General features: G+C 34.6%; 1 protein-coding gene across 3 annotated transcripts in view; it reads left to right on the plus strand.

Annotated features, from left to right (window-relative positions):
- LOC106096266 (zinc finger protein jing) overlaps window positions 1-22,229 on the plus strand; it is a 313,162-nt gene that overhangs the window by 85,052 nt on the left and 205,881 nt on the right. The gene's annotated exons all lie outside the window — the stretch shown is intronic.

Below are 22,229 nucleotides of genomic sequence, written 5' to 3' on the forward strand. Positions count from 1 at the left end.
GACGCCAACGCAATGAAAAACGGTAGCAGATGACACCAAAATTGTGTTGAGTTTGCTTTAAGATAAAAAGGAAAAACACAACAGGTCTTAGGGGAATATTAAGGTGAAACCCTTTAAATTAATAAAAAGCTGCATTGTTTCAATTTAAATCTGAGTTTGTCTTATTTTGAGTTAATTTCAAGCCTTATGTAATTGACCACCCTGAACTAGTTTTCACCACGGCGTGGTAAGTCTATATAAGTTGAGTTTAAGTGTCAACCATAATTCTCAGTTTGAAGGAAAGAGAGGTGAGTTAAAAATTGTCTTGCCATTTCTCACCTCTCTTTCGCTCTCTCTTTCAAACTGAGAACTGCCGTTAGCAAAAGTGCCCAGTGTGAATTAGTGCTAGGCAAATAAAAGTAAAAAAGGTAAACTTTTTTTTTGGAACATTATCAGAAATTTTTGGAGTTTTCTAACAAATGCGTGAAAATTGTCCAAAGTATTCACTGTTCAACTTTACTTACCTAAACTACCAGTCTTCTCCGATTCTCATTATCACACCAGATTTAAGCTACTGAAATATTTATCCACCAATTTGGAGTCATAAATAAATAATTCCAGAGGGTATTTAACTGGTCCATTATTCTTTGTTATAGGAGATTTGAATTTTAATAACTTTTTTTTCAGTGTTTACATGTCCGCAAGTGGGCAACAAAGGTAAAAGCAAATTTCGTTACCAAAACCAGTCCACCAAAGTTTTACGCTCAACAAAAGTCAGGCCAAAAAATGTGAAGCTTAAGCACATAGATAGCATCTGTACCCTAGGGGAAGGGGGTTGGGGGCTTTAGGCTATTTCACATTGGCCATTGTTGTTAAATGTATGTAAAGTATGGCCAACACACAAAGTCGAATTAGTTTTGTAATACCGAAAAATGATATGGCCATAAAGTTGTTGTAAATCTGTAAAGTTGCTATGGCTTATATTAAAAACAAATTATGGCTAGAACAAGTTGATCGTGGGCCCACAAGGGAGACGGAAAGACAAAAATAGATAGACACATAAAAAACCATTTGAATTCCAATGGTCTGAAAGCAAAACATTTTCACAAATTGTTTTTTGTTGTTTTCCAAGATAACACCCCCAGGGGGTTTTCAGTTTTCTCAAAACAACTTCAGTGATGATGTTTTAGATATTCTGAGGATCTTCAACAACCCCAATGATTTTGCAGCTGAGTTTTTTATGCCATTTCACCACCGGCAGGCAAAAAATTTTTCTGCAATTGCCTACCAACAGCAACAGGTTGTTGTTTGTTGGCAACCAACCGACAGAGTCTAAACAACGCCCCATTGACAGCCAACAACATTAGCGCAACATCATCAGCATTGGGCCTCCACCACTATCAACTCTCACAATGACGCCACTAACAATAACAACAAAAACAATAACAAGGCAAAGTTGTTAGAAACAACCTCAAGCTGCTGCTGCTGCTGCCGCTGACTGGTGTGTATGAATTTTTAATGCGTTGCCTGTCTGTATGTTCTTTTGTTTGGGAACACGTTTTCACCTTTTCTACAAAAAAAAAAAACCTGTGCCATGTGAGACAGTGTTTTGTATACAAATGGAATTCATTGAAGAATTACCTAATTATTGCATAAAATTAGAAAAGAAAATTAGGTAACCTTTAATCCAATGCAATTCTAAAAGAAAATTTGCAAATAAAATACATGCTAGCGGTATTTGAAAGTATTTCTGCTATAAAAAGGTTTCTGTGGTAGGTAAAATTCTGAGGAAAAGGTGTAGAGGGCACTCCTTAATTTGAAAAGTTCCATCTCTTATTTAATGGAATTTTCTGGGGCAACATACATGTATGAAATTCCAGTATTCTAGATGTATATGGATAAAAAATCGTTTTGTATGAGTATAACAGTTTGTATACCAGTTTTCTAAACTGTTATACTAAGCGATAATGATTATAAAATTAATGTGTCATACAATTAGTAATCGCTAGCTTCAAAGTATATAATGTTGTTTTATACTATAACTGTTATACTCTATGTATTATACTGTTATACTACTAATGTTTGCTTCGAAACTAGCTGTTCCCTCTTATATGAAAGTCTTTTCGAGGGAAACACATATCATATAACAGCCTTTGCTGTATTCTGCAATTTTTAAAATTGTTTTAAATAAATATAACAGTTTTTATAACAATTTTCCAAACTGTTATACTAAAAGAAATGATCATAAAATTGATAAAGTTAGAAATTATTATTTTTTCATATCTTAGTGAAAGAATTTTTATTTCTTAGCTTCAATAATATAATATCTAGTTGTTTATTAAACTGTTATACTTCAAATGTTCGCATAAGAACTAGGTGTTCCATCTATATAAGGGGACTTTTCGTGGGGAAAACGTTAATATGAAGGCATTTGTTATATTCTGAAAATTTCGTTCGATCTTTATATATGAGTATAACAGTTTGTATATCAGTTTTCCAAACTGTTATATTTATAGATAATGATTAATACAACTGAAATGTATTAAAAATAATGTTCTTTAAAATAAAAATACCACTTAGGTTGTTTTTTTCTACTGTTATACCTTTTGTATGAGAACATCGGTTTATAAACCAGTTTTCCAAATTGTTATATAGGTTAGAACTTTTCTTTCGCGACTTCAAAAATATAATGTTATTTTTTTTCCTACTACTAATTTTCATTGAAGAACAAGTTACTCCTTATTTAAACGATTTTCCAGGAAAACACATGACAAATTTTTATATGAAAGCCTTTCTTATATTCTACAAATTTCAACACCATTCTATATGAGTATAACAGTTTGTAAAACTGGTGTACAACAGTATAACAGTTTGTAAAGCTAGTGTACAACAGTATAACAGTTTGATAAAGCTGGTGTACAACAGTATAACAGTTTGGTAAACTGGCGTACAACAGTATAACAGTTTGGTAAACTGGTGTAGTGTACAACAGTATGTAAAACTGATGTACCACAGTATAACAGCCTGTAAAAGTGGTGTAGAACTGCATAACTGTTTGTAAAACTGGTGTACAACAGTATAACAGTTCGTAAAACTGGTGTAAAACAGTATAACAGTTTGTAAAACTGGTGTACAACTGCATAACAGTTTGTAAAACTGGTGTACAACAGTATAACAGTTTGTTAAACTGGTGTACAACAGTATACTAGTTTGTTAAACTAGTGTACAACAGTATAACAGTTTGTAAAACAAAACTGGTGTACAATCTGCTATCCTCATATAGAATGATTTCGAAATTGGGACATGAAGTTGCGGACGAATAGAACTATTCTATATAATTTCTGTAATAATTTTATTAGTATAACAGTTTAGAAAACTTGTTTATATACTGATATACTCATACAGAACGTATACTTATACTAAATTTCCCATGAACATTCCATTAAGGAACAGGGGATACTTCTCTTATATCAATGAGTGCAGTCCGATTAAAGTTTAAGCTCAATGATAAATGACCTCTTTTTTTACGCCGAATCCAAAGGGCATGCCTCATACGTGTCACGTGTTTCTCTCGAAAAGTCGCTTAATAAAAGGAAACAACTAGTTCTTAAGCAAAATTTGCAATATAACAGTTAAAAAAAGTCATATTTTTGAAGCTTTAAAATAGATAATTATCATTGCAAATGCAAGATTGGCCATGAACATTCCACTAAGGAATACGGGAAAACTTATCACATATCAATTAGTGCTGTTCCATTTAAATATGAGCTCAATGATAAGGCACCTCTTTTTTTAGCCGAGTCTAAACGGTGAGACGCAGAACGACAACTCTTTGAAAAGAAGTTTTTATATGGTATAGTACTTTGAAAAAGTTATGTTGTTTTTTTCCAGCTTTGATCCCTTTTATATGAGTATAACAGTTTGTATACCAGTTTTCTGAAAGTTATAGCAATGGATACTGTTTAAAAAAATTAATATACCAAAGACATATGTTATTTGCTAGCTTTGATGTAAATGTCATGTTATATTTTTTAACTGTTATACTACTATATTGTTTCCCAAACTGTTATACAAATAGATAATGATTACTATTAATGAAACACAGATTTTTCTTCTTCATTAAAAATGACATGTTATGTTGTTTTTTTATGCTATAATCCCTTCTGTATGATTATAACTGTTTGTATACCAGTTTTCTGAATTGTTATAGCAATGGATAATGTTTATAAAATTAATATTCCTAAGAGAAATATTATTTGGTAGCCTTAATATAAATGTCATGTTATGTTTCTGATATGTTGTACTACTATACTAACTGTTTTCGTAACTGTTATACCAATAGATAATGATTACTATTAATGAAGCACAGATTTTTCTTCTGTATCAAAAATAACATGTTATGTTGTTATCGTTTCTGTAGAGTATAGTAAAGTATAACAGTTTTCTGAACTGTTATACCTATAGATAATGTTTATAAAATTAATAGACAAGAGAAGTGTTAAGGGCAAGCTTTAAAATAAATGTCAATTTATGTCTTTTAACTGGTATACTACAAATTACCACAGAAATGTAGTGTTTTCTATGTACGTCTATTATATTCTGCAATTTTAAAAATCTTTCTATATATGTATAACAGTTTGTACACCAGATTTGCTGTTATACTAATAGACAATGGAAATGAATTTCTCCAGCTTTTCTATGTACGTCTATTATATTCTGCAATCGTAAAAATCTTTCTATATGAGTATAACAGTTTGTATACAAGTTTTGCTAACTGTTATACTAATGGCTATACTAGAAATTACCACAGAAATTTAGTGTATTCTATGCACGTTTATTATATTCTGCAATTTTAAAAATCTTTTTATATGAGTATAACAGTTTGTATACCAGTTTTGCTAACCGTTATACTAATAGATAATGGAAATGAAATTCTCCAGCTTTTCTATGTACGTCTATTATATTCTGCAATCGTAAAAGTATTTCTATATGAGTATAACAGTTTGGATACTAGTTTTGGTAACTGTTATACCAATGGATATACTACATATTACCCCGTCTATTATATTCTGTAATCGTAAAAAACTTTCTATATGAGTATAACAGTTTGTATACCAGTTTTGCTAACTGTTATACTAATGGATATACTACAAATTACACCAGAAATTAAGTGTTTTCTATGCACGTCTATTATATTCTGCAATCTTAAAAATCTTTTTATATGAGTATAACAGTTTGTATACCAGTTTTGCTAGCTGCTTTACTAATAGATAATGGACATGAAATTCTCCAGCTTTTCTATGCACATCTATTATATTCTGCAATCGTAAAAATCTTTCTGTATGAGTATAACAGTTTGTATACCAGTTTTGTTAACTGTTATACTAATGGATATTGCAAATTAAATTCTCCAGCGTTAAAAAAAAAACTTTTTGAAACTTTCAGCATTAGAGATTTGATTTCCTGCCTGGAACTTTTGTACATGAAAGTCATTTATTTTCACTTGTATAACAGTTTTTAGGATATTGTTCATTTGTTTTGAATAAATTTCATCTAAAATCTTATTAATACAATCCCTATGCTCGGGTGATTATTTTCAATTTCGTTTTGGTCTCACTGTTCACTATTTGCATTTTAATTTTCTTAATTTTATGGCAACTTGTTGACCCCCCCTTTTTCCTCTTCATCACAGTTTTTGTGACTCGTAAAGTTCTCGCTGGCCATTAATTCCTATGGGAGACTACTCACTGCCTAGCACTGCTATCTGATTATAGGCTGTAAACATGACTCGGTATTATGGTCATAATTTATGCAACTTTTTATGGGCTCCTCTACCACCCTCTCTGCAACCTTCGGCTCTTTGCTTTGGTAATTGCATGGCTCTTAGCTGATGGCGAGTATTCGTTGCAAGGGGTTATAGCCACAAAAAAAAAAAAAAAAAAACAAAAACTATTTTACAAATGCAACACGCACATTTTGCCAGTGCAAGTTTCCTGGGCGATGCCTCGCCTGTTGTTGTGGTTGTCATTATTTGCAGTTTACAGTTTCTGTTTTTTTATGGTTTTTTGCATTTTGTAATGTTTAAATAATGTCTGTTGGCAGCATTCAACATTCAATTCATTCCTCAACTCTGGGCTTTTGAAAATAAAGAAAAACAAAAACAATTTTGTGGTAAAAGAAAATTTCAAAGTGACAACTGCAGCAAGAAGCAGGCGAATCCATCCTTCTATTCAAGCCCCCTAAAGAATATACCAACATGTGGCTGCCTGGCCTGGCAGACAGACGAGGTGAATGCCTGGTGGGATTGCAACAAATTACAGTTGTTCTTTTGCCCATACCATACTTTTGCCTCTTTTCTTTAGTTTGTTAAATGTTTCCTGCTTCTACTCTTCCTACCTCTCTCTCTCTCTCAGGCTGGCAAAGTGAAATTAAATTTTTTTTTTATTTATTTTCCCCCCCCTCCTACATGATTTGTTTTTTCCTCTTCCACAGCAACAAAGTCAAGTGAAATAAGAAATTCCTGAAACACAAATAATGTCGGTCGAAAAACTTAAAAAGTACTTAAAATTTGAAACTTCGTTTGCATATAAAGTAGTTTCAATTATTTCAAGCACAAATATGCCAAATTTGCTTATGTTTTTTTTTTTGGGGGGGGGGGAATTTGTAGAGAATGTTTATAAATAATTAAGCAGTATACAAAATGTCTGTGTTGGTTTAATTGAGTAGATTTTTTTTTTAAGTTTCACTCAAGTTTGAATTGGTCTATAAATAATTGGCCATAAATTAAAGCCTTTGGGTAATAAAGTGATTTTGATATGTCATATATATAATTGGATTTGGATGATGGTCTCTAAACGGTAAGGTAACGGCAAGGTAAATTCATCAAATCGTGATGAAGAAATTGGCAATTAAGTCAATAACAGCATAAATGACAATTAAGTATTAATTAGTATGTTAAATTATATGATTATGAGTAGATGATATATATTTTTAAACTTTTAAAGTACAAGTTTATGGGAAAGTTAAATTATGATTTAAAATAAAAAATAAAAATATGGTTCGGATTGCAAACTAGTAAATTTATTTTTTCCATCTTTTTATGTTATTTATCTGGAGTATAACAGTTTGTAAAAAAGTTTCTAAAATTGGTGTACTTATGTCTAAGTAGTAAGTAATGACGGGTGTACACCGAATTCTTTGTTCAGTGTTCAAACTATCACGAATTATTGTTTTTATAGAGGTTATATTAATTGAAACATTCTTATTCTCGTTTTTCATAATAATTATCCAAACTATTATTATTACAAATGTTATGCTACTTCAAACATCGTTGAATTCATTTTTCTGAAGACTTATAGTCAAATTGCTGCTTGCTTGGCACCCAAATAATTTTTTGCAAGTTTTTAAGTTATATTACTTGAGTATAACAGTTTGTATAACAGTTTCAAAAACTGTCATACTAAAGCTGAAGTATTGTATCATGATCAGCTATTACAAAATTTCAGTTTTCGGCATTCAACACTGTTATATATTACAGTTTATCTAACTGTTATACCACTCAAAACTGTTATACAACTGTTTTTTAACAGTTTTAAATGGTATGCTAATGTCGCAAAGTCTTTTTTTTCACATTTCAATTTATTAACAAGAGTTGTTAATACTGCAATACATTATATTGCAAAATGTTTTAACTGTTATACGCATTAGAAATAGGGTTTTATATATATTTTTGAATTTTCTTATATTTTTTTCTAAATACTGAGCCCTTTTGATGAATTAGTTTGAAGTGACGACTATGTAAAATGCTTTCAGGACTTTTTTAAATTCTTTGATACGAGTATAACAGTTTCACCAACTGTTATACGTAACTTAATTTAATAAAAAATGCTAGAAACATAATAAATCTTATGTTGCTATTCAGTTGACAACACTTTTAAGTAAGTGAAGTTTTTCTTAACTGTTATACTTCAGCAAATACCAGTTTTTCCCATAAAAATATCATTCTGTTTTGACTTTTGTTATTCAGTGAAAATCTATTTAAAATAGCTCTCCCTCTGTATTTTTATGGTTTGGTATAGGGGATTGTTTTTATGGCTCAGCATGTTGAATTTAAATGAAATTATCCCCACTGAAGTTCAACAAAGTTTTGTAATTTTTTTTTTATTACCGTAAGCCTTTAAATTTTGTTTTTTTTATGTTTTTCTTGGTTGTTTTCAGTATTCTGTTTATAACTCTGGCATTTTTATATGACAAAGCATTAAAAAACTGTTGACATTTTATGATGTTCAAGATTTATGGAATTGTGTACACAGACACACAAACACACACGCACACGTAAAATCACATGCATTAAGGCCGATCTTGTGCATTTGTATACGTCCCCATAAATCCTGGTGCGCGTTTACTTGATGCCATTGTGGTGCGTGAACGTGAGAATGTGTGAATATGAAAATCTTGAGAAATGAAAAAAACCAAAAAGAAGAAGAAAAAAAATGGAAATTCCTATTGCTGCAGCTATAAAAATCATGAAAGTTTATTTTTTTTAATGATAAATATCTGCTTGGAGGGAGGTGCATTGCATGATGATGATGGCCTCCCAAGTTTTCTTTAATGATTTTAATTTTCATAATACGATTGAAATCAATTCAATAAAGTAAAAGAGACCTTATTTATTATGTACATATTTGACTACAAATGATGATCAATCTTTTTTTTTCATTCTGGTTTTTGGTTTCGTTATGGTTTATTAGATTATTTTGTGGCTTTATTTTTTTTCCACTATGTATATATATATGAATATGTATTATTCTTATGAGAGTGCGGTAGGGAAAAACAGGTTCTCCTTCGTTAATAGCCACTTTGTTAGAAATTAAGTTAATTTATTGAGTTTTTGGTATGTCGAAGTTTAAACGACGATTCAGCCAAGCAAACACAGACGTTGAGCAACAGCAGCTTTGGTCTGCTGAGTGACTTTTCTCATTTGATTTTAACCTTTGGGCGCTGTGTGTAAAGCTCTTTTGGCCAGTTAGTCTGTCGCCTCATGTGGTCATCATCCATCCAATTCATTCATCCATAAATAACTTTGAAATATATGATCATCCGCTATTGCTGGCTGTGGCTATTGCACCCCCGGGGCCATATTGAGCCAGCACCATTAGGGTTTGAGTGGAGTAGCCAATGTGATACAGTCATTGGACAACATTCTCCAACTCATATAAACCATGGTCATTTTGGTGGATATATGATGTTATGGAAAATGGTTGCAGATTTGTGTTTAGAGGAAATTGCTTAAACATTTTGTTTTTAGAGAAAATTTCTTGGAAATTTTCTTTAGAAAATTAATTTTTTAAAGTTAAATATTTAGAAATTTTGTTTTTACAAAATTTTTTTGGAAAAGTTTCTCTTTGGATAAATTTGCTTCAAAATATTGACTTTATAAAAATTTTTAGAAAAATTTTTCTCTATTTCTTTACCGAAATTTTATCAGAAATGTTGTACCAGAGAAATGTGTTAATAAAATTCGTACGATTAGAAAATCCCAATCAAAAACTACAACAAAGCAGAAATTTTCATATTGCTGTGCCTAATACTGTAAAATGTAAATATTTATTACTAAAATTCGTTACAGTTAGAAAACTGTTATACAGCAATAAAAAAAATTAAAAAATTTTAAAATAAAGATTATGGATTAATAAAACAGTTATAAAACTCTTATAAGGGATTATTTTTAATGCTGAAAAACTATATTTCTATATACTGAGCATTATAAGCCTCTTTCACCTCAGTATAACACTTTTAGGAAGTGTTATACAAACTGTTATACTCTTCTATCATGACTAAGAAATTTGCAGAATATGCTGCAATCTTCTTTTAAGCAGCAATTAAAATTTTTTAACTCCAGAAAACTTAAAACAAGCATTTTTGGATTAGTATAACAGTTGTAAAAACTAAAGTAGTAATAAAATTATTGAGTTAAAAAAAACAAAGCAAAGGAAATAAGAAAGGATTAAAAACTGTAAAGGTTAGCTGAATGCTGAAAATTTTAATTTGTATTTGCTGATGATGATACACTACCTTACCGTAAGTATAACAGTTTTCGAAACTGTTATACTCCAAGAGAAAGAACTAAAAATCGGGAAAAGTTATTTAGCTCTCTTATAAGTAGTAAATTATATTTCTGGAAAAATTAAAACTAGAATTTTGGAGTAGTATGCACTCATAAACATCATAATAACAGTAGTAGTATAACAGTTATAAATATCATAATAACAATAGTAGTATATCTGTTACAAATACTATAATAATAGTTACAAAGACTATAATACAAGATAATTTCGAATGCTAAAACATTGAACTTTCGATTTTCTGATTATAATACACAACTTCGGCTTTAGTATTATAGTTTTGGAAACTGTTATACTTCAACTTCAAACTTCAAATTTCAAAAAGTAATTTAGTTCTCTTATAAGCAGTAATTTAAATTTAAATTTCTGGAAAAATTAAAACTAGACTTTTGGAGTAGTATGCACTCATAAATAGCATAACAACATTAGTAGTATAACAGCTATAAATATCATAATAACAATAGTATCGTAGTATAACTGTTAAAAATACCATAATAACAGTTACAAAGACTATAATACAATATAATTTCGGATGCTGATACATTGAACTTTTGATTTTCTGATTATAATACACAACTTCGGCTTCAGTATAATAGTTTTGGAAACTGTTATACTCAAGGGAAAGAACTAAAAATCGCGAAAAGTTATTTAGCTCTCTTATAAGCAGTAATTTAAATTAAAATTTCTTGAAATATTAAAATTAGAATTTTGGATTAATATACACTTATTATATCATAATAACAATATTAGTATAACAGTTATAAATACTATAATAACTGTTACAAAGACTATAATACAAGATAGTTTCCGATGTTGAAACTTTGAGCTTTTCCATTTTCTGATCTTAAAACACAATTATGACTTCGATATAACAGTTTTGGAAACTGTTATACAAAGTGTTATACTCGAGTAAAAGTATTTTCAAAATTACAAAATATTATATTATACTTTTTAAGGGAGAAATTTAAAAAACTAACTTCATTAAAATTTGTGCAAGCACGTTAGAAGTAGTATAACAGTTTTGAAAACTGTTATACAAACTGTTATACAAACTGTTATATACGAGAAAAAGAGCTTAAAAAGTTACAAACAACAATTGGGATTGCTTGCAAGCATCGATAACAGTTTTGGAAACTGTTCTAAAAACTGTTATATTCGGGGAAAAAAAGCTTAGAAAGTTGCAAACAACACTGAGGATCGCTTGGAAGCAGTTATTTCAATTTAAATCTTCAGAAAGAAATTTTAAAAGTATTTTAAGAGTAGTATAACGGTTATAAAAACGATAATAATAACTGTTGTTTTGGAATATTATAATAATACCGATTTAGTTGTTACTTTTCATATATATTGGGTTGCCCAAAAAGTAATTGTGGATGTTTCATATAGTCGGCGTTGACAAATTTTTTCACAGCTTGTGACTCTGTAATTGCATTCTTTCTTCTGTCAGTTATCAGCTGTTACTTTTAGCTTGCTTTAGAAAAAAAGTGTAAAAAAAATATATTGGATTAAAGCTCATTCTAAGTATTATTAAAAATGCATTTACTTTCTTTTAAAAAATCCGCAATTACTTTTTGGGCAACCCAATAAATGCAAATGGAAAAGGAAAGCCAGAGATAGCAACGCACACCAACCACTAAGGAGAGCGTCTCGTAATTTGCTTCAAAATTACTCATCAGCCATATTGGTGTGAAGACTGTAGGTAAGAATGCTCGTTCCGGTACAAAGGACTGATCGCCAGTGTGGCCATTGGTTATTTAAAGGCGCCAATAACACGCTAATAACAAATACTGAGTGTCCATGATGCTCGATATGACACATCATGGGCACTCACTATTTGTGCAAGAGCCGGTGCCGCCCGGCCTCTCACTGAGATTCTCCACTAGATACCGCTGATTGTCCGCAACTGCCGTGGCAGCTACTCCGTATGGAGCATTCCACTATCCGCAACCTGTGTCCGGTAGCTCCCAGCTAAGCTTCTCGTGATAGCAATGCACACCACATAAATTGGAGCTCATTGTTTCAGCCTGTGTGGTGCTCACAGCTATCCCGTGCCGGTGGTAGGATAGGTAGAGGTTAAATACTGTCGGGGATATCACCCCGTCTTGGGCAACTCCCTATTTCACTCTACGGTGCTTCGATTTCTTATCCCTAAATTCCACAAATGACTGGCGACCACACAGATAATTCGGGACCCACCGTTTCAGGCTTGGCTGGAGGGACGTATTGCCGATGTCCTCAAACAGTTTGGCATGTCTGACTGTGTCGAATGCCTTCAATAGGTCCAGTGCCACGAGGACCGTCCTATAACATGCCCTGGGCTAATTGAAGCCACGGCAAATGTGTGAGGTGATGGCCTGCAAAGCAGTTGTTGTGCTATGCAGTCTACGAAATCCATGCTGATGCTCGGCGAATAGAAAATTTCCAATGAGGCTCGGTAGGAGTAGTCCCTGAAGCATCTGGGCTACTGGTGAGCGAAGGGAGATCTGTCTGTACGTTTTCCCCTTACTCGGGTCCTTTTCAGGCTTCATTAGCGGGATCACTCTGTTCATCTTCCAGACATTGGGTACTATGAGAGTATTCAAAGATAAGTGGAGGGCAGAGGTACTAGGCTCCAGATAGTTTCGGATTCTCAGTGTAGAGATTTCATCAGTGTAGAGATTTCATCAGTGTAGAGATTTCATCAGTGTAGAGATTTCATCAGTGTAGAGATTTCATCAGTGTAGAGATTTCATCGGTGCCCAATGACTTGGATGACATTCGTAACTTCGTTTACAGTTATGGCTCGGTTCGGGAACCCCACCGGTTCGGGAACCCCACCGTAGCGCACAGGTTAGCAAAACTGCCTATGATGCTGAACGCCTGGGTTGAAATCCTGGCGAGACCATCATGAAAATTTTCAGCTGTGGGTATCCCATTCTAGTGCTGGCGACATTTGGGAGGTACTGTACCATTTGGTATGGCAGCCATGCAAAATCTTCTCTCCAAAGAGTTGTCGCACTGCGGCACGCCGTTCGTACTTGGCTATAAAAAGGAGGCCCCTTATCATTGAGCTTAAACTTGAATCGAACATTTCTCATTGATATGTGAGAAGTTTGCCTCTGTTCCTTAATGGAATGTTCAGGGGCAAATTTGCATTTGCATCCATCGGCTCGGAGACCACGGTTATGACGAATGGTTCTCCTCCTAGCCCTGTCACTTTCGGGATGCTTAATAGACAGTTGAACAAACTGGAATATGAGGCTTTCTTTAAATGTTAGGCAAACTGTTATACTCAAACAAAGAAACTTAGAAAAGGATAATAAGGATAATTTATAAATAATTTCTTGGATACTACGGCTCTAGGCAAAATTTCTTAAAATATTGGCATTGGGTTTATTTAGCGAAATTTGCTCATAAACCCAAATCTTAGACTAGTAGGTAATGTCTTGTTACAGTATTACAATCTTAAGCCCTCAAGATGTATTCGATACAAGGCTGCCAAAGTCCATCTTGCAAAATTTAAAAAATTTTAAAATTTTTTTTTGTCATTTCCTGGTCTTCCTTTTCCAGCCTGATGTCTGCCATTTTGATTTTTGTTTCTAGTGTAGCATTCATCCCATGCCTCCAAAATTGAGTTCCATTCATTTTCTCCAACGCGCTCTTAGGTCATTTGTAAAACTACTGGAGGCGTTATGTTGTTACATAATTTGTCATGCATTCAGTCTGAAAGGCGCCAAAATCTCTTTCGGCTGTAACCATCTTACAAAAGAGGAATTAAAGTATTTTTTTTTTGTTTAGCTTTTAGGAAAGCAAAAAAAAAAAAAATCAACAAAGCCGCAATGCAAAGAAACACCAAGAAATTCTTGGATAAATGTTTGTATGCTGGCTCATCATAAAGCCGCTAATGAACGATTTCCGTTTTTGTTTTACTTTTCATACATTGTTGTTGAGACCCCCCACCCGGCCCCTTGCGTGCGCCTTTGCTGAACCTGTTTGGCTGATGTTTTTCTCCCAAAGACTGGACGTTACATTGAAAATGGAATGGTTTTTAGTGGAGCACAAATACATCAAGATCTTGGGCTTTGAAATAAGCATTCAAGCATCATATTCATCACGACCACCCATTGAAGCATAACACTTGTTTGGGGAAGGGGGAGAGAGGGTGTATGCTGCTCCAATCGATGTTATTGTTATGGACTTGGGCATATCCTTTTACCGGCAAAGAGCTTTTGTTGGCAATCTTTTCAAATCAATCGAAGGCAAAGCCAGCCAGTCGATGTGGAATGGGTGGGGGAAGGATGGACGTAGAAACGAAGAAATCAATTTCCGTTTTCCTTGGAGCATTATGCATGTTCTTGTTGCTGTTTGTCGTTGTTGTTGTCATCAACAATAATAAAAGTCTGATTTTCTTTTGGGTGAAGAGCAGCTCTTCTTCTCTTTTTTGTTTGATTTTTCCTTTGCTTTTGACAGCAATGCCTTGCCTTTGCCATCTATCATCGACAAAGGATATGCAAAAAAACACCGCTCTGCACCCTTACCACTCCATTTGATCAAACTGGGTCGTTTAAGGATGAGGACATAAATTGTGTTTTTCTTGCTCTTCTTTTTCTTGTTTCAATGCTGGTTTTGACTAAGGAGAACATCTTAGCAAGATATTGAAATTTTTCGTTACTTAAACAGACATTCCTCTAAAACCCAGGCAACGAACACATAACAGGATATCAGTTTTAGATTATAAAAGCGGAAATGTTGCTTTTTGTGAGAGTGTGACTGAGAGTGGGCCATAAGTTCCTGGAAATGTGTGGCAAAGATTTCATTTTCCTGTTGTATGTCCTGGTAACCCAAAGCCAACAATCCGAAACAATCAATAAGCCATTGTCAGTAGCTACTGCAGGGGGGCCAAGAGGTTGGTTAAAGTGATTTTTTTTTCGCTTTGTGTATAAAATTTATTAATTTTTGGGTTGCTTTGGGTTGCCCAAAAAGTAATTGCGGATTTTTCATATAGTCGGCGTTGACAAATTTTTTCACAGCTTGTGACTCTGTAATAGCATTCTTTCTTCTGTCAGTTATCAGCCGTTACTTTTAGTTTGCTTTAGAAAAAAAGTGTAAAAAAGTATATTTGATTAAAGTTCATTCTAAGTTTTATTAAAAATGCATTTACTTTCTTTTAAAAAATCCGCAATTACTTTTTGGGACACCCTATATTTAAATTGTTTTCAATGCGTTTGTTTGTTTGAACATTTTTTTTTTCTCTCTTTCAGGTGAGTTTGATGAAAAGTGATATGAAACTCCTCCACTGGTAAGATTAAGTAAAAAAAATTTTTGGTTTCAAGTTGAATTTTTCTTTGGCTTTACTAATTATCTCCAAAAAATTAGTGGCATGCGAAAAAATAGCAAAAATAAGTGGCATGATACTTAAAGAGAACATAATGAGATGATTGTATCACATTTATTTGAATTTTGTAACTTCACCAATGCTGGTATAAGTCACATCCTTTGGAGAATGATTTTTTCCTCAGCCAAATTTAGTTTAATTGCTTAAATTATAGCCATCTTGAGTAAGAAGTTGACTCTTTTAGGGTTAAAGGAATCGGGTATTGAAGTTACCTTAGGTGCAATTCGTCCGCGTCAATCTGTTCAGTGTGAAAATAGGGCATTCACAAACTCTCTCCATCGAGCTCTATCGTTCGCCAAAGCCTTGGCTTGATTCCAACTCTCTTTTCGTACAGAGGATTCATTTGTTTTTCGGGCTTCCCCTTCCTCGCTGTCCTTGCGGTTTCCAGTCTAGGAGACATTTCTTGCTATATGATCGCGCTGACAACACCGTAGCGCAGAGGTTAGCAAGTCCGCCTATGATGCTGAATGCCTGGTTTCTTATGCTGGCGAAACCATCTGAAAAAGTTTTGAGAGGTGGTTTTCCCCTTCTAATGCTGGCAACATTTGTGAGGTGCTATGCCCTGTAAAACTTCTCTCCAAAGAGGTGTCGCACTGCGGCACGCCGTTCGTACTCGGCTACCATTGAGCCTAATCTTTAATCGGACTGCACTCATTGATAAGTGAGAAGTTTGCCTCTGTTCCTTAGTGGAATCTTCATGAGCAAAATTTGCATTTGCATCGCGCGGTCAGCGTAGGATATGACCCTACCAAGTCCAAGTTTCTACATCGACAGGGGAAGTTTGCCCCTGTTCCTTAGTGGAATCTTCATGAGCAAAATTTGCATTTGCATCGCGCCGTCAGCATAGGATATGATCCTACCAAGTCCATGTCTCTACATTGACAGGGGAAGTGTTTGTTCTTATTTGCAATTCTTCATTTCAAATACAGTTAGGCCAGAAAATTCGAAGTATTGGGTTGCCCAAAAAGTAATTGCGGATTTTTTCATATAGTCGGCGTTGACAAAATTTTTCACAGCTTGTGACTCTGTAATTGCATTCTTTCTTCTGTCAGTTATCAGCTGTTACTTTTAGCTTGCTTTAGAAAAAAAGTGTAAAAAAGTATATTTGATTAAAGTTCATTCTAAGTTTTATTAAAAATGCATTTACTTTCTTTTAAAAAATCCGCAATTACTTTTTGGGCAACCCAATATTTGTCGTAGGTAGCGATTTATGTAAACTTGAACTTTATGGGTAGGCGCTTGTGTCAAGCTCCAAGTTGTACAACCATATAATAAAATAGATTTCACACTACTATTGAAGATTCGGACTTTTGTACTATGTGAGATGTCACAGCATCTCCAAACTTTGTAGAGTTTAAGAAAGGCGCTTCTAGCCTGGTTGATACATACGCGTATGACTGCCTCTAATCCTCCGTCCTTTGTCCCTTGTCCCTTGTTTTTGCTGCGAAGATAGGAGAAATCGCCAACGTATTCAATGGTATGGTCGTTTATAGTGAGGGGAGACAGATTTGATGTTCTTATTCTCATCAATTTGGTCTTTGCTATGTTTATCCTCAGGCCTAATTTGGCAGCATTTTCATTCAGTCATTCGAGTTTACACAGTCATGTACCGACTGAATCGACTGAGTAGATTTTTGAAGTGCCTTCCACCCGACCACAACATCGTATATTGCCAGATAGACTGTACATCAATACCAGGAAAGTATTCCAAGCATGGGGTGGTTTTAGTACCCTTTTCCAAAGGAAAGTGTTCTTTTTCAAGGATGTACCATTTTTTCAAGGATACCCTTTTCTAAGGGAAAGGGTAGTTTAAGTACCCTTTTCTAAGGGAAAAGGTAGTTTAAGTACCCTTTTCTAAATGAAAGGGTAGTTTAAGTACCCTTTCTTAGGGAAAGGATAGCTTGAGTACCCTTTTCTAAGGGAAAATGTTGTTTAAGTACCCTTGTCTAAGGGAAAGGGTAGTTTAAGTACCCTTCTCTAAGGGAAAGGGTAGTTTAAGTACCCTTTTCTAAGGGAAAAGGTAGTTTAAGTACCATTTTTTAAGTGAAAGGGTAGTTTTAGTACTCCTATCTAAGAGAAAGGGTAGTTTTAGTACACTTTTTTAAGGGAAAGGGAAGTTTTAGTACCCTTATCTTAGGTAAAGGCTAGTTTTAGGACCCTTTTCTTAGGGAAAGTGAAGTTTTAGTGGCCTTTTCTAAGGGAAAGGATAGTTTTAGTACCCTTTTCTAAGGGAAAGTGAAACTTTAGTACCCTTTTCTAAGGAAAACGGTAGTTTTAGTCCCTTTTCTAAGGGAAAGGGTAGTTTTAGTACCCTTTTCTAAGCGAAAGGGTAATTTTAGTACCCTTTTCTAAGGGAAAGGGTAGTTTTAGTACCCTTTTCTAAGGAGAAGGATAGTTTTAGGGCACTAAAACTACCTTTCCCTTTTCTAAGGGAAAGGTAGTTTTAGTGCCCTTTTTAAGGAAAAGGGTAGTTTGAGTACACTTTTCTAAGGGAAAGGGTAGTTATAGCACCCTTTTCTAAGTGAAAGGGTAGTTTTGGTACCCGTTTCTTAAGGAAAGGGTAGTTTTAGTACTCTTTTCTTAGGGAAAGGGTAGTTTTAGTACCCTTTTCTAAGGGAAAGTGAAATTTTAGTACCCTTTTCTAAGGAAAACGGTAGTTTTAGTCCCTTTTCTAAGGGAAAGGGTAGTTTAAATACCATTTTCTAAGAGATGGTAGTTTTAGTACCCTTTTCTAAGGGAAAGGTTAGTTTTAGTACTCTTTTCTAAAGGAAAGAGTAGTTTAAGTACTCTTTTGTAAAAGAAAGGGTAGTTATAGCACCCTTTTCCTAGGGAAAGGGTAGTTTAAGTACCCCTTTCTTAGGGAAAGGGTAGTTTTAGTACCCTTTTCTTAGGGAAATGGTAGTTTTAGTACCCTTTTCTTGGAAAAAGGTTAGTTTTATTACCCTTTTCGAAGGGAAAGTGTAGTTTTAGTTCCCTTTTCTAAAGGAAAGGGTGGGTTTACTACCCCTTTCTAAAAGAAAGGGTAGTTTTAGTACCCTTTTCGAAGGGAAAGTGCAGTTTTAGTTCCCTTTTCAAAAGAAAAGGGTGGGTTTACTACCCCTTTCTCAAAGAAAGGCTAGTTTAAGTACCCTTTTAAACTACATTTTTCTAAGGAAAAATGTAGTTTAAGTACCCTTTTCTAAGCGAAAGGGTAGTTTTAGTACCCTTTTCGTAGGGAAAAGGTAGTTTAAGTACCCCTTTCTAAGGGGAAGGGTAGTTTTAGTACCCTTTCTAAAGGAAAGGATAGTTTTAGTGGCCTTTTCTAAGGGAAAGGAAAGTTTTAGTACCCTTTTCTAAGCGAAAGGGTAGTTTTAGTACCCCTAGCTAAGGAAAAGGGTAGTTTTAGTGCCCTTTCCTAATGGAAAGGGTAGTTTTAGTACCCTTTTCTAAAGGAAATTATATCTTTAGTACCATTTTTTAAATGAAAAGGTATTTTAGTACCCTTCCATGAAGCAAATGGTAGTTTTAGTACCCTTTTCTAAGGCAACGCTAGTTTAAGTATCCCTTTTTAAAGAAAATTGAAGTTATAGTACCATTTTCTAAAAGTAAGGGTAGTTTTAGTACCCTTTTCTAAAGGAAAGGGTAGTTTAAGTACCGTTTTCTAAGGGAAATGGTAGTTTTAATAACTTTTTCTAAGGGATTGGGTAGTTTTAGTAACCTTTTCTAAAGAAAATCGGAGTTTCATAACCCTTTTCTAAGGGGAAGGGTACTTTTAGTACCCTTTTCTAAGGGAAAGGGTAGTTTTAGTACCCTTTTCTAAAGAAAGAGTAGTTTTAGTACCCTTTTCCAAGGGAAAGGGTAGTTTTAGTACCCTTTTCTAAGGGAAGGGAAGTTTTAGTACACTTTTCTAAGGGAAAGGGTAGTTTTAGTACCCTTTTCTAAGGGGATAGGTAGAAATGCTTTGACTTTTTTTTTGGTTTTTGAAGAATTTCAAAAACTTAAGGACAAATTTTTCCTCTTGTTTGATATATTATCAACATTTATGCTTTTACCCATTTCCTACATGAAAATAAGACAACATCTATATAAAATTATGTTTGCTTTTAAAGTCTTATTCTAATAGAGAACCTTGGAGTTACAAAAATTCACTCATTACTGCAAAAAAAAAAGAAACAGCAAAAAATTACTAAAAAATATCTGTCCGTCCGTTCTTGTGTTTGTACGTCCGTCCGTCTGTCGGTGTTAATTACAAGCTTTATGCTTTCACACCCTTATTGTCTTAGCTCCTACGGGCTTTCAGTAGCCCCCTTTTTTGTAAAATATCATCCAAATGTATTTTTTACTACCCAAAGAGTCTTACAACAGTGCACACGCATACACGGCAGTGCATGTGCATGCGACACCCTCCTATGGGTCTGTGGGTCGTTAACAACATGCATTGCCTAAGCAGATAGGACAGAGATGGGGAGAGAGAGGTTAGTGAGAACTTGTGTTGTCATAAACACACAAACTCACACACTATTAAGTTTAGGTGCTGGCTGCATTGTTGCTGCAATGCAGCAATGCAATGGCATGTGAAGTCTGGCTGCGGGCCTGTTAGTGTGGCTGGAGCCGGTGCTGGTGCTGGTGCCGGTGCTATTGCTGGTGTGGTTATCAAACATGTGTATCTTTTTCATAAAGCAATGCGTTGGTCATCATTCTTTGCTTCATCGATAAGAAATCCATTGCAGCTACTTGGCATTGTTGCGCTAGCTATGTGTGCGATCAACAAGCATTGGTAAATGCTGTCTGTCCAGCAATCCATCCGTCGCAGTCCTCATCGTCTGTCTGCATTGTTTTGCCTGTTAGGTTGTGGTGCAAACACCAAGTAAACCAAACCATCAATGCAGGAGGGGCTTTTCTCCTGCTCCTCCTCTTTCGCTGTCCCCCTTACATAAAAACAATAAAACATTCTTTGTCGTCTCTCGTTTGCTTTAGCTTTTTGGCCACATTGATCATCACTGGCTCTATTCACTGTTGGAGTTTTGCCTGATGGGGGTTATGATGCTTGCGTGAGGAGAGTGAGATGTTTGGGGGTACCTTATACGTTGTGGTTCTTTGATGTCTTTGATGATATGGTTTTTATGATTTTGTATACAAATGCTTGGGATACCACAAGACGACAGACAGACAGACAACACCCCCCCCCCCCTCCCTCTCTCTCTCTCTCTCCCTCTCTGCACGTATAGCGTACGAGGGTATGATATGATGATGCATGGTGGACGTGCAAGTTGAATGGTTTAAACGAACAGGACAATGCCAGCGATGTACTGGCACGAGTTCGTTCAGGTTAAAGATATTCAAAGAGTTTTACATGCACTGAGAGAAATGGAGAGCTTTTTTGTTAGAGAAATTCTAAGGTAAAAATGTGAACACATTTTTATAAAAATTCTGAAAAGAACAAGTCCAATATGGGGATACGATAAAGTAGTTTATATATGAATTTGAGTTAATGGGAACAGGGTATTTATGGAATTATTAATTTAAGGAACAGCGAGGATACTTCTCTCATATCAATAAATGCTGTGCTATTCAAGTTTTAAGCCTCATGATAAGCATATCATAGATAAAAGCCATGTTGAGCCAACTTACCGCTAAAATTTTTTTCCGATGTTCATGCCGGGATTTGAAACCAGGTGTTCAGCGCCATAGACGGACCAACCTCTGCGCCACTGTGACCTCCTTCATTCCTTTGGGGCCACAATTTTCTTTTTTTCGTAATCTATTCGCCAATATCTTTCATTTTGTCAAAGTGTCCAACTCAACAAGTGTTTTTTTCACTTCTCTCTTTAGTTTTTTCAGTGTACCAATATATGTTACACTCCACCCCAAAAAACATACTTAACCATTTTTACATTTATCCATTTATGTTGTTGTTGCTGTTGTTGTTGGTGGTAAACACCGAGTTATTTACTGTTGCTGTTACTTCTGTTTAGGTAATCAGGCAGTTACCGAAAGCCTATAAACATGCAGGGCAGCCGAATGCCATTCAGCTGTTGAAACAAGAAGAGAAGAAGAAGAGTGGAGAACGGTCACTCAACCATACAATTCGGCAGCTGAGAGCAGCAGCGCAGCACAATGCAGCTAAGCTAATACCAAAGCCAACAACAACTCTTGTCATTGACCTCACAGTTGAAGTAAGGCATGGTCGCAGTTTGCAATACACAGAATGAAGGCATGCATGCATGCAACAGACCTCCCCATGCACATGTTCGTGTATCCATATACATCTGTCTGTCCCTCAATGTGTCTGTCCTGTTTTGTCCATTTTCTCATCCTCTATAGTGTGGTGTAGTGTTGAGTGGGGCTGGTGTGCCATGATCTCTTTGACTTGCTAAGGCCCCCACCTCCCTTCTTTTGAAATCCCCTGCTGCCATAATTCTCCCCCCAAGAATAAAATGTTATTATTGTTGTTTTTGTTTTCTGTTCAATTACAAAATGTTGAGGACAAATGGCTAAACATTGAATTAAACTCAGTCACAATGTTACCCTACACAAAGAGGGCAAGATATATGAAGAAGTGTGCTATAATTTCACTGACAAAAAGGAGGAATTTTAAATCATATTTTGTCAATTATAATACCGTTATTAAAAATTTTTAGTTTGACGGACTGGGCTGCTCTCTTCTCTCCCAAGTCAATCGATATTCACCTCGGGTGGTTTATAAGCCGTTGTGTGCTCGAATGTTAACTTCACCTTTCTCACCTCGGTTCTCTTGAGCTATAAAGCAACAG

This window comes from Stomoxys calcitrans, chromosome 5, assembly GCF_963082655.1.
Source record: "Stomoxys calcitrans chromosome 5, idStoCalc2.1, whole genome shotgun sequence".
Taxonomy (NCBI): domain Eukaryota; kingdom Metazoa; phylum Arthropoda; class Insecta; order Diptera; family Muscidae; genus Stomoxys; species Stomoxys calcitrans.